This window comes from Chrysochloris asiatica, unplaced genomic scaffold (genome assembly GCF_000296735.1).
Source record: "Chrysochloris asiatica unplaced genomic scaffold, ChrAsi1.0 scaffold00144, whole genome shotgun sequence".
Lineage (NCBI taxonomy): Eukaryota > Metazoa > Chordata > Mammalia > Afrosoricida > Chrysochloridae > Chrysochloris > Chrysochloris asiatica.
In genome coordinates this window covers 7,811,871-7,826,441 of record NW_006408662.1, presented here as the reverse complement: position 1 = coordinate 7,826,441, position 14,571 = coordinate 7,811,871, and positions in this window count along the sequence as shown.

Genomic DNA, 14,571 nt, shown 5'->3' with positions numbered 1-14,571 from the left:
GAACTCCACATATATAGACCTACAAGTGAACAAATGAACTTAAAAAGATGGTTAGCAGTAAGCATCAGTAGTGTTTCCATCATGTAAGGAACAGTTAGTGCCATGACATTGTAAGTGAGAATTAGGCTAAGTGTTTGTTAAGGCACTGTCAGTTTGGGGATATAAGTATCCAGTCATTAATACCTGAGCATCTAGGCCATGATCACTATTGTGTGTCCTGACCAGCTCTAGGCTAGGAGGGTTTAAAAGTCAAGCTGTGGGTGGGGGTGGAAATACGAGCAAACGAGAGAAGAAGCTAACCAGCAACACACATCCCCCCCTTTTTTTTAAAGCTTCCTGCCTCCAACAGGCCTATGATAAGAGAAGGTTGAAGCTGTCACTTTGAATGACATTCACAAAGAATGTAAAACTCAGATGACCAGAAATCTTCTTACTTCATGAGCTAACCAGTGGTCGGCCCCTGGTTTGTAAAAGAATTAAGATAAAAAATAAAGATTACAATCATATGTAATCTAAGAATCCTGCTATTTTAATAAACTCTTGACATACTCAAAACTAACAGAAAACAATCTAAGAGTGTCAGAAGAGGCTCTCTTGGATTTTACGAGGACTTTACACTTCTTGTAACTGCACCAAATTCAAGAGAAATGGAGTTGTAGGGATTAGGTGGGATTTACAAGCTCATAGAAGCTATTTCTTGCTTTAAGAAAGGATCAGGATCAAACAATGCTGCTCCCATTCTAGGTTGTACTGGAGGCCATTGAGCAGTAGAATCATGAAACCCACATTGTTGTCCTCACCACACTACACTGACACCTTAGTTGCCTCTCTTTCACATATCTTTCCAAATTTAAGTCTGTCTTAAAGATTCTTGCCAATGAGGAGCATTGAGTTGAATCAGCTAAGCCAGGTTCAGTTCCAGAAGCAATCGTACAAATTTACGAAGAACTGAGCATTGGTGTCCTGTGCAAATGAGAATGCTAAAGTTGTCTAAACTGAGAGGGCTCATTGGTCCTGTGGTCCCAACATGATGAAGATGTAGTTGAGAACACAGGGGTCCAGTTTCTGCGATGAACGTACTGCAATACATGAGTCCCATTTTCTAAATCCACTGGACTCAAGCCATGGTATTTTCAGTCACCTCATGTGCATGTGAAAACTCAACAAGGAAAAAGGAAGACTACAGGAGAACTGTTGCATTTGGATTTTGCTGTTGGTAGAGAAGATTGAAAGTACCATGAACAGTTAGAACAACAAACAAATCTGTCTTGGGAGACATACAGCCAGAATGCCTATCTTTCACAAGCATATGAGGTGATTGAAAATACTATGACTTGGGCCAGACACACCTTAGTCTCAAAATGACAACTTTGTTCTTTAACACTTTAAAGAGGTCTTTTGCAGTAGATTTGTCCATTGTTTGATTTCTTGACTGCTACTTCCTTGCTCTTTGATTGTGGATACAAGCAAAATGGCATTTTGACCAAATTCAATCGTTTCTCTGTTTATCATGATGTTATTTATTGGTCCAGTTGTGAGGGTTTTTGATTTCTTTACACTGAGGTGTGATTTATACTGAAGTCTATAGTCTTTTATCTTCATCAGTAAGTGCTTCAAATCTCCTTAGCTTCCAGCAAGCAAGGTTGTTGCCGCCTATATATCACAGGTTGTGAATGAGTTCTGATGTGACTTTCTTCTTCATATAATCCAGTTCTCAGATTATTGGATCAGTGTACAGACTGAGGAAGTATGGTGAAAAAATAAAACCCTGAGGCACACCTTTCTTGATTTTAAACCACTCAGTGGACTCTTGGGATGACTGCCTCTTGTTCTTTGTACAAGTTCTGCAAAAGTGTTCTTTTTGCGGAACTTGTACAAAAAAAATAAGTGTTCTGGAATTCCCATTCTTCTCAATGTTATCAATAGTTTGTTATGATCCACACAGTCAAATGGAATGTTTTTGCATATCATTAAAATACAAGTGAACCTCATTCTAATGTTTCCTGTTTTCAGTCAATATCCATTTGATGTCAACAATGATATACCTCATTCCATGTCCTCTTCTGAATCCAGTTTTAATTTCTTCCCATTGATGTACTGCTGCAGTTGCTTTGGAATTATCTTCAGCAAAATTTCTTTCACCAAGGCAGTGTTTTCCAATTACCAATCCTTTCTCTTTTTCTTTCCTTCCAACTTTTACATTCCAATAACCAATAATTATCGATGGATCTTGATTAATTTCAGATTGAAGAAGCTGGTAGAATTCTTCAATTTTTTCATCATGGTTTTAATGTTTGGTGCATAAATTTGAAAAATAGTCATATTAACTGGTTTTCCTTATCGGCACATAGATTTTATCCTCTCACAAACAGCACAGTACTTGAAGATAGATCTTGAAATGCTCTTTTTGATGGTGACGTGACATCATTCCCTTTAATTGTCATTCCTGCCTTAGTACACCATAGGATTTCTGATTCAAAATGGCCAATGTGAGACTATTTCAGCTCACGGATGCCTATAATATTGGTTTGTATGCATTTTATTTCTATTTTGACAACTTTCAATTGTCCTAGATTCATACTTCATACATGAGTTATTCATGGATATATGTACTTAATTCTTCTCATTCTGAGTTGAGCCACATCAGCAAGTGAAGGTCCCTAAGGCTTTACTCCATCTACGGCATTACGTTTGACTCTACTTTGAGGAGGCAGCTCTTCCCTAGTTGTATTTTGAGTGCTTTCCAACCGGAGGGACTTTTCTTCTGACACTGTATTTTAGGATACTCAGTGCTGTCCATAAAGTTGGACATCTGGAGTGGTGCTGTAGCATCAGCACTGGACTGTGAACCACAAGGTTCAAACCCACCAGCTGCTTCTCAGAAACTCTATACAGGGTCGCTATGAGTCGGAACCGACTTGATGGCACTTAACAACAACAACATTTATAAGGTTATCAGTGGCTAACCTTTCAGAATTGGTCCATGTCTCATTCTTCCTATTCTGTCATAGTCTGAAGCCTATCCACCCTGGGTAACCCTGAAGTGTTTGAAATACTGGTACCCTAACTTCCAGCAACACAGCAACATGCAAGCCACAGTACCATGACCAATGAACACATGATACAGTTGGTGCATTTTGATAGTTTCCCGTGTTACTCTGATGCCAGTGGACTGTGAGTCTCTCTTAGAGACACATCTAGTGGGCAGGAGAGAGAGCTCTGACCTGATGTTCCCCTCTCCAGGAAGAAGAGGTACTGAGTTGTCAGTTCCCATCACCATAGATGCAGTAGCACTGAGAGGGACTAAGGGGCCTTATCCTAACAGGAAATTCAAGATGATATGGTCTCTTATGGCCTCTAGCTCTGGTCTTGCCTATTGAACAGGTTAAGTCATGTGACAAGCCAGGGCATAAATGTGCAAGTATTTATCCAGCAGAAAGTGTGGTATAGGCCCTGACAGGCTTGTTGCAACCGACTCCTTGTAGGTTGATCCCCATAGTCAGGTATTTCTCCTCTGTCACTGTGGGCTAATGCCCTGGAGTGCGAGGTCAGTTTGAATCACAAGGTTGGTGGTTCAAATTCACCAGTTCCTTCTCAGAAACCCTGTACAGGGTAACTATGAGTTTGAACCGACTCGAATGCACATAAAAACAGCAACAAGCACTTGTTTATATAACTTATCAGAAACCTTTCTCTAATAATGGTTCAGAAACATCATTTCCTTGCCTAAGAACCTTTTCTGTCTCCCTTATTACCTTTTAGACCAAATTCAAATGCTTATCTCTGTACAATACATTTAACTTCTCCTCTCTCCAAATCGTTTGGGACCATTTGATTCCTCCACTTTTCCCCTATCACTGCCATTCCCCCCCCCCCATTTGAATCTGCTGTTTCCCAATTGATTTCTTCTTCTTATGTCTCTCCTTCTTTCTAGTGGCATGTTCACTGGCTCCATCATTCCCAATACTGCATGCCCCTTAGTTCTTTCAGTATTTGGATCACAATTTACCTCTTTTAGGAGTTTCCCTTTGTTTGACCTTCAGACTGTACCACATTCATTAGCACAGGAGTGTATTCCATTATAATGACTGAAGGGTCTGTCTTTCTGATGATTCCAAGGGACTCTGTATTGAGATGATTTGATCAAATATATACTGAGAGTAGCTGTGTTATTTTGTTTCTTATGTGTTTGTACTTGTCCCCATCTTTCCTTCAGGGAAAAGACCAGAATTTATGTCAAGAAGGTACCAGAAAAAGACCCACCAGGTCTGAGTTAGAGGACCTGGGTCCAATTACAAACTCTGACATTCAGAAAACATAAAACTAAGGAGAATTGCTCAGTTCCCCTGAGCTTTTGTGTCTTTATCATAAAATGAGACCAATAATGCCTATTTCCTAGGATTGTTGTTGTTGTTGTTAAGTGCTGTCGAGTTGGTTCCAACCCATAGTGACCCTGTATAGGGTTTCCTACGAGCGGCTGGTGAGCTTGAACTGCCAACCTTGGGATTCAAAGTGACTTTGCAGTCCAGTGCATTAACTCATCGTGCCACACCAGGAGAAAATGTCAATGACCATGTATACTGATGTGCTTTGGATGTGATCAAGATTTCACAAGCATCAGTGACTGCAGGGCTCAGTGCCCAGAGCTGGCTCCACATGACTCGACAGGCTTCACGGGTCCATCCATGGACATGACATGGACACCCCATCTTAGTTTCCTAGTGCTGTTATAAAAGAATTATCACATGCAGGAGGCTTTCATGAACAGAAATGTATTTTCTCACAGTTTGGACGTTAGACGTGTGAAGTTGGTGCTCCAGCTCTAAGGCAATGCTTCGTCTGGTCTGGAGGCATAACCTTGTCTCAACCTCACTAAATTTCTTCCTGACATTCCTTAGAGACTTCACATGGCATTTATCGTTTCCCTGTGCCTGATTCTACTACTCTCTTTACATCTCAAAATATGGTGAAAAATGAGAATCAGAACCTGACAAGACAGTTGTTTTTCCAGTTTTCTGCCTTTGACATGGTGCAATCTTACCATTTTTCTATCATTTTCCATTTGTAGGAAGTATTTCAGTTTTCATTCTCTAGTAGGTTTCCACCTTACACAGGTTTTACTGACTTCCACAGGTTTTACTGTAGTTAGGATTAAGACACAATCTGTCCTATATGGTTTGATTATAAGAAAGAAATCCCATTCCCAAATGGGATTACATTCATAAGTACAGCATTAGGATTCCAGCACATATTTGGGGGGTGGGCACAATTCAACCCATAGCAACCCTCCTCCAAGATTTGAAGCCAAGAGTAAGGAAATAATCCTTTTCTTGCCCATCATGGACTGGGATGAACAGAATTATGAGGGTTGAAGACAAAGAAGACAGCACTCTGAATTGGAAAAGAGCTTCCAGAATACTCTTTATACAAGGTCAACCCTGTGGCCTAAAAAGGTCATTTTAGGATGGCCCAAGAACATGTCACTGAGTTCAGGCATCCTGGAGACTAGGCCCAGCCTCTCTGAGGTGGGGTGAGGACAGGGTGATGAGTTAGCATAGCATAAGAACAGATGGAATGAGGTAATGACTTGGAACTTTGGTTTTGAAATACTTTCTGTCATTAAGTAGGAGGGCTCTGGTAGCATAGTGGATTACAAACTGGGCTGCTAACCGCAAGGTCAGCAATCCGAATCTACCAGCTGCTTAGTGGGAGAAACATGACACTTCCTGATCTCATAAAGATTTATAGACTGTATAGGGTCGGAACCGACTCCGTGGCATACCACCACCACCAAGTATGATCTAGGATGCCATTTTAGTTCTCTAAGTTCCAGCTTCCTTATCAGTAAGATGAGAATGGTGTCCTGTGGTGGCGCTGTGGGATAAAGCACTGGACCACATGTCGGTTTAAACCATAAGGTTGGTGGTTCAAACTCATAAGCTGCTCCTTTGTTGTTGTTGTTGTTATGTGCAGTGGAGTTGGTTCCGACTCATAGCGACCCTGTGCAGGGTTTCCGAGGCTGTTAATCTTTACGGGAGCAGAAAGCCTCATCTTCCTCCCGTGGAACAGCTGGTAGTTTCAAACTGCTGACCTTGTGGTTCCCAGCCCGATTCATAACCACTACGCTACCAGAGCTGCTCCTTGGAAACCCTATATAGGGTCTCTAGGAGTCCTTGTGTGGTGAAATTGACGCAGCAACACTGAACAACAACAACATAGTGTTGTGATAAATATTCAATCAGATAAGACACATAAAGTGGGATAGGGCAGGGCATATAGTTGGTAAGTGTTCAGACTCATAGCAGCCTTGTATAGGGTTGTGGAAGCTGTCAGTCTTTACAGAAACAGAAAGCCTCCTCTTTCTCCTGCGTATTGGCTGGTGGATTCTACCTGCTGACCTTGTGGTTCACAGTCCAGTGCTTATCCTGCAGAGCCACCATGCTCCCTGGCATACAATAGGTGGTCAATAAATCATAGCTATACTAGTAATTTTTATTGTTATAATGGCTACCAAGGCAAAAAATGCAAGCCAGAAAGATGTGGTTCTTTCCAGTACAAAATATGGATGAGGAAAATATGCCCTTAACACCAAGAAAATATTTTTTCTGAGTCTGGAACTGGCAAAAGAGTATCTCATATGTTCTCTCTGGTATTAGAGTTATTCCCTGTGTCCTTCAAATAGGGAACTTGGGGAGTGCTTCCTTTCTGAGTTAGTCTTTAGAATTCGGATCTCCTAGTTTCTCATTCTCTTCAGAGATCTGTCTAACACCTTGTAAATATATGTACAGTCAGATAGCTGTATATCTGATCACTCAATGAAAGTTTGCCTGGGTTGGACAGAGAATGTCATGAGTGTGGTGTTAAGTCCAAGTGGAAAGCTCTGATCTTAACTAAGGCAGTGAGAGATACTTACAGATGTTCTGTGGTCAGATTTGCAGTCTTTTCTGTAAACCTCGGGCTTCCTAGAAGCTTACTGTAAACATTGAGCTTTCTGTAAATTTTAGCTGGACCCCACGAACAGGTTACCTGTGGTAGGAAGAATATCGAGGGAAGCTGCCTATGACTTTTTTTGGTGGTTTTCTTTTTGGCTCATGACGTGGTTATACTATACTAAAATCAAATGAGGGGGGAATTTCACTATCATCAGTGAAGAAGAGCCAGGAATGAAGCATGTCCTTTGGATTTCATGATCACTACACACTGAACCTCCTCCACTCAGGGATGAAAAGGGTCCATGAAGGAGAGGCACAGGAGCAGCAACAAAACCAAGAACCAGAGCATGAGACAGCCTAGTAGACTACACAGTCCATGGAGCAAGTACTTCACCACCTAGCAACCAGAGGGACCTTTTGGCAGCATGGAATCGATTGAATCAGTGTTGCACTACAAATGCTCCACTGACTTCTCATTCAACTCAGAATAAACTACAAATCCATGCCTGGCTTTTAGGGAGGAGAAGACCCTAGGACCATCAAGGGAGAAGAGCATGAGTGGTATGTAGGACCCTATCCAGAGAAGCAGCAACACCAGAGATGGAAGCAGAGATGATGACATGGAGAGAGAGAGTAGCTGAAGAGTCTAGATTCATGGAAAGAGAACAGCTGTGTGCTGGCAGCCAGGAGGCAGGCTTGCAGAATGTGCCCTTTGGTTGGTTGTTTAAATGATTATATATTCCTGAATGTTTTTGCATAAATTAAACACAAAAACAAAAAAAACCCCAGAAGGGATAGAAGCAAATACTGTTGAATAATGATGAATGGAGGGGATTGTAATCATTGCAGTAAAATGAAATACGATAGGGTGAGTGTAAAACCGATGTTCTCCCATATAAACTATCATTTAATTCACACACACAAAAAGGTAGGGAAACCTGGTGAAGGGAAATGGGAACCCAAGGTGAAAATGGGGAAAGTGCTTACTCATTGTGGGGATTGTGACCAGTGTCATGGAACAAGCTGTGTAAATTGCTGAATGGGAAACTAATTTGCTCTGTAATTTTTCACCTAAAGTACAATAAAATATATTTGAAAAAGAAAAAAAATATCAAATGAGAACATATATTTCAGTAGATAAACATTTGGACACAATATATTGAAATTAGTGGTCATAGACCATTGAGAGAGGATGGGGGAAGGAAAAAAAAATCAATGAAAAAATGAAGAAAAGGAAAGGAGGGAAGTGGGTGGAAGAAAGGATAAACTCTTTTTAAAAAATTATATTTAATATTCAATGGATTATCATTTTATTTAATAGTTGGTTAGGGGAACAATGATGGATAAACTTTTCAATGATGAAACTTCCAGCAAGTTTTATCAATTCTTATTCCTTTCTCTCCCATGTGCTAATGTATGCATCCTCTAGAAATGCTCATTCAATTTGTGCTTACTCGTTCTAAAAATTAGTTGGGTAAATATTCTTCACACTGCTGTTGATCTGTGATGCACTGTTAGTGGGAATTTTACAAAGAGTTAACTAATGAGTGAATTTAAGGTTCTGCTTGACAGAAGATGCTGCTGGTATTGATTTCCTACACGCCCCCTTGTTTAGAATGACATTTAATTTTACAAAATGCTTTGAGAACAGTGTAAAGTGCTTGTGAAGTGTCCGGATGAAAGCCAGGGTCTGAGCATCCTGCAAAACTGGTGCTGAGTTTGTCGCTCTGCTGCGGTGGCTCTTCACCCCCTCAGTACCAGGTTTTAGAACAACATAACACATACCATGTGTGCTTTTCCTTTGAAATCTGTTACTTGGGTAACAATCTGTGTGTTCTTCTATTATATAGTTTGATGTCATGTTAGAATAGAAAGATTTCAAAATTAGCATCAACATTTGAGAGGGGGAAAAAAAAAAATCTCTTCCATATGCTTCTTAGCCTGAGTGGCACAAAAAAGACAGACGTTGAACCCCCAGGATGTTTAATTTATACTACCCCTCCCCTCACTCCATGCAGAAGTATTCTCAGCCCTGCTGCCTCCACAGTGGTCTCATTTCTGCCTTCACTGCTTTCTGTTTCTCACTCCCTCTTGCTCTCCTATCAGGCCCCCCTCCCTGGCCCACTCTTGACCAGGCAGTGTCATCAGTGAAGGTGATGGTTAAGATCAGGGGACCAGATGTTTGTCCATATGTACAGAGTATCCACCCCTCCACACTGAGTCTTCTTGTGGGGCTACACCATACTTGCTAAGAAACTCTGTGGACCATCCCTTTGCCCTAAACATAAGAACAAGTGATAGTCACCGTGATTCCAAGGCCTCCACAGAATCCCTCAGATAAGGACCTCAAAGATGCCCAGATCAAGGTAAGTTCAAGTTTATGGGCTATCCTTGACTGGAAGGACTCCTTCTGATTGTTCACTTGGAATCTTTGTAGTACTGCAGTATATTCTAGAAACATGTCTCTGGGTACTTTCTATATCACTGGTTAGAAAAAGTTTTCTTCTTACTGTTGTTAGGTACTGTTGAGTCAGGTTCAAATTATAGAGACCCTGTGCAGAACAAAAGGTAACACTGCCCAGTCCTGCACCATCCTCACGATTGTTAAGTTCGAACTCATTGCTGTTGCCACTGTGCCAATCCTTCTTGTTGGGGGTCTTCCTCTTTTTTGGCAAGTCTCCACTTTGCCTAGCATGATGTCCTTCTCTAGGGACTGGGCCCTCCTGACAATATGTCTGAACTATGAGAGACAAAGTCTCACCATCCAGACTTCTAAGGAGAATTCTGGCTGTACTTTCTCCAACACAGATGTGTTTGTTCTTCTGGCTGTCCATGGTACTTCTAATATTCTTCTTCAAACCATAGCTCAAATGTATCAGTTCTTCTGTGATGAATCTTCCTTATTTATTGTCCAACTTTCACCAGTATATGAGGCTATCGAAAATACCAAGGCTTGGGTCAGGTCCATCTTAGTCCTTAAACTGACATCTTTGCTCTTGAACACTTTAAAGACGTCTTGTGCAGCAAGATGTCTGATTTCTTGAGTATTCTTTTCATGAATGTTGATAATGGATCCAACCAAAATGAAGTCTTTGACAATTCCAATCTTTTCTCCATTTGTCACGATGTTATTTATTGTTAAGTGGTGTGGATTTTTGTTTTCCTTCAGCCAGGTGCAACCCATACTGAAGGTTGTGGTCTTTGATTTTCATCAGTGAATATTTCAAGTCCTCTTCACTTTCAGCAAGCAAGGGTGTATCATTTGCATATCACAGGCTGTTGAAGTCTTAGGCCTTGATTATTTTTTCTTTTAACTAATCAATCCCCTCCTGTGTCTACCCATCAAAGAAGATATTTTCTTTATTAAAAAAAAACACTTAGTGTGTACAGAGTGAATTCTCATGAAAAGGAGATAGGACAGGATCACATAAGGCACAATTTCCCTTGCCTTCTAGAAAGCTATTCATCTAATCCACATGACTTGGAAAGGATTAACTAGTCCCAACTGTTAGAACTTCATTTTTAAAATGCCTATACCCTCACATTTAGCCTTTTGTTCTGCCAGAGCACATCAGCCCAATGCCAGGGGCCAAGGTAAGCTTTGGCATTGGGTCCTTTATTTGGTAGCCACGAACAGTTAAACTCCATATCAACATAATCTATTTTGTATGATTTACTACATTAGTGGAATGAACTAGAAAAAGATATCATTTTATTATTATATACAGAATTGTCGTTGTTAATTGTGGTCGAGTCGGTTCTGACTCATAGTGACCCTGTACAGGGGTTCGAGGCTTTTTAGTCTTCGTGGGAGCAGAAAGCTTTATCTTTCTCCTGTAGTCAGTTGATGACTTGAACCATGAACCTTGTGGTTCACAGCCACTGTGTTCTTCTATATAGAATAACTGGATAGTATTCAACATAAATTCATTCCAAATAATAATAATAATTGTTGTTGTTGTTAAATGCCATAGCAATCATAGTGATCTTGTATAGAGTTTCTGAGGAGTAGTTGGTGGGTTTGAACTGCCGACCTTGCAGTTAACAGTCCAATGTCTATCCTATGATGTCATACCAGCTAACGTGAAACAGGTGGAACTTTCTTCCTTGGGTCATTTGTGTTTAGTACAGAACAATTAAAGCAGTTATACCTTGGAGCTTTTGGGGAGCCTGAGGGTAAGAGAAAGGCCAGGTAGTGAGTGAAGAGAAGAGGATGGGAGAAGGACAGGCAGATAGGGTTGAAACTGTTTAGGATGAAGTCTTTGACTTCCTGGATGGCCTGTGAGCATTCATTCACTGTAAAAGCAGCACTGGGTACTCTGAGTGATGCTGTAGGATAATCACTGGCCCCTAAGGTCATTTGAACCACAAGGTCGGTGGTTCAAACCCACCAGCTCCTCATTGGAAACTCTATACAAGGTTGCTATGAGTCAGAACTGACACTTAGGCACTTAACCTCAACAGGGTGCTGGTCAGTAGTAATAGCCTCTCCCAGCCTTCTCCCTGCTACCTTTGATCTGAGCCTGTTTCTTTCCTGACATCTGTTCCCAGATTAATCTGGCTGAAATGGAGACTGTAGACAGCCTCAAATTTACCCTTGTCTCTTTCCGAATGGGATGTGGTCCTCTATGTTAGCTAGGGTCATGGCTCTAACAATGAGGTCAAACAAGATAGAAGTTGGTTTCTCTTTCATTTAACAGTCCAGAGATAGGAGGGAAGTTCAGGGTGGTTAACCGGCTCTACAAGGTCATCCCAGACCTAGGTTCCTTCTTTCTTTCAGGTTCTCCAGCTCCACTTATGCATTTTAGCCTAAGTGGGGAGTGGAAGGTCACCTGTTCTCTCTCCAAGGTATGTTTTTGTTGTTATGTGCCGTGGAGTCGGTTCCCACTCATAGTGAACCTGTACAGTGTTTCCGAAGCTGTAAATCTTTACAGGAGCAGAAAGCCTCATCTTTCTCCTACAGAATGGCTGGTAGTTTCGAACTGCCAACCTTGAGGTTAGCAGCCTGATTCATAACTACTATGCTACCAGAGCTCCTTTCTCTGAGGTATGTAACCAAGAAATGACCCTTATTTAATGGGACCACGCACTGGTGTTCAGTCAGTAACTATGGCTCATAGTTACCTTGTAGGACAGAGTAGAACTGCCCAGAGGGTTTCAGAGGTTGTACATTGTTATGGATCAGGGCAGCGTCAGCTTTCTCCCACTGGAGGGTCTGAACCGCCAACCTTGTTTTTAATAGCTCAATGCTTAATCCACTGTGCCTCCAAGGAACATTTATCTAATAGATAGTGGGGAACAGTTTGCAGTCTTTGCAACATACTTTGTGTCAGGAATCTCCATGACCACCCCAACTTCAGTATTCCACTAGGTAGAATCCCAGGACACAGCGCATAGTGGTATTGACAATCGGGATTTACTGAAATGAAAGGGTAGAGCACAATCTGCAAAGGGGAAAGGTGCATTCAACAAAGTCTACATGAAACCATTTTCCAAGTTTCTCCCCCTGAAATCACATTGTTGCTGTTGTTGTTAAGTGCCACAGAGTCAGTTCTGACTCATAGTGACCCTGTCTAGGGTTTCTGAGGAGTGGTTGGTAAGCTTGAACCACCAACCTTGCAGTCCAGCGCATAAACCCTCAGCGTTGGATGGGCTTTATTCCTACAGCACTGAATTTTGGCAGCATGGGAATCTTCTTAACTCTCTTCACTCAAGGTGTGCAGTTCTTTTTATCACACAGTGACATTTTTCTATCTAAGTGAGGATAGGAGATGGCAGGTGTCTCAGCACCTTGGTTGACCAGGAGTGGGAATGTGTCTTGGGATCTGGGACATCTGAAGGAGTTAGAGTAGGCCTTGGAGAAGCTAAGCATTTGCTCTTTAGAGTTGTTGTTGTTGTTGGCCATCAAGTCAGTCTCATTCATAGCTACCATGTATAGGATTTCCAAGAAGTGACTGGTGGACTTTACTGACAGAGGGTCGGTACTTATTTTACAGTGCCACTATGCTTTGCAGTAGAGAGTGGGAATTGCTGTTCAGCGCTTTATGGAACTGCTAGATTTCAGGTTTCTCTACTATAGAATAGCAGTGATACTGGGAAGTGTACTGAATGAAAATCTGTGAGAATTGTTCTAGATATTGGTATGTGGGGAGGGAAAGAGGTAAGTCATTTTGTTGGTATTAGCTGTTTGTGCTCCTGTTCATGGTGACCTTGTAAACTATAGTGAAACAGTGCCCAATCTGGTGCCATCTTTACAATTGTTGGTACGTTTGTGTCTGTTGTTGAAACTATTGTGTTAATCTGTCTTGTGGAGGGTTTCCCTGGTTTTACCAAACTTTACCAAACATGATGTCTTGTTCCTGTTTGGCCTTGTGTCCAAAGTAAGCAAGAATAATTCTCATTCTCCTCGATTCTATGGAGAATTCTGCCTGTACTTGATCCCAAACTGATTTGTTCACTCTTCTGCAGTCCATGGTATAGCCAACATTCTCACCCAACACCATACAAATGCATCAATTCTTTGATCTTCCTTTTCATTGTCCAATTCTAGCATGCATATGAGTGAGTGAAAAGATTGGATCAGATGCATTTTTTCCCCCCAAAGTCACAGGCAATATTTTATTCCCATAATGAATTTGATCTGCACGAAAGACATTTTTTACACCGGTAAATGCACATTTATAATGCCTCAAATGCTTTCTGCAACATCTCAGAACAAGTCTTAAAGGCAGGGAAGAATATCCTTATTTTACACCCTTTACAGCATACTTCACAGAGCTACATATCGACAAGATTAAAAATAGCTGGTTACCTCCAGGCTCATGGCCACTCAACAATTACAGTTATAAGTACAATCTAAAGTTCCCATAGGGTCTGTGTAATCTAACCCAAGACAGAAGCAGATCTCCCAAGGAAGAGCTAAATGAAGCCAGTGTTCATCTTGTCCCACACCAGAGAGAGCTTACAAATCTGACTCAGCCTAGACCCCAATGGTTTGATTCTTTCGAGTTGGGACTCTGGAAGGATCAGAATATCTAGCAAACATTTGCAGCACCCACACCCTGTATTACTAACAAAGAGTAATGAAATTCCATTCACAGTAGAGGTGTGGTTAGCACACTGTACAGGGAATAATAGCAATACTCATAGAGGGAATGAAAATAGTAGAGCTCAAATTCTTCAAGTGCCAAATATGTGTCTCACACAACAGATAGTAAAAAATACACTAAGTGTTTCTATCCAATCATTTACAAACTGATACGAAAAGTAATATGCCAATATAATATTGTACTGTACAAAATGATGACAATCTTAGGATTTTATACATGTATCATGTGGAAGTTTTATCTGTAATTTACACTTTGCAAGATAGTTGGTAATGTACAAAGAATACCTAGTATTATGTGGTGACTGTTTTGTATTATGATTTACAAAATGTCACCACATTAATAGTAACTACCTTTACGAAGAAAATTAGTATTGGTCCCATAAAAAGAGCACTAGACTGAATTCTGAAGCCTAAAAATGTCATCTTAGTATACAGTGTTCACTAAAATATGACTCCAAGAAAGCCCACATTTGTTGTTGTGTTGTTGTTAGGTGCCATCGAGTCAGAACCGACTCATAGCAACCCTATGCA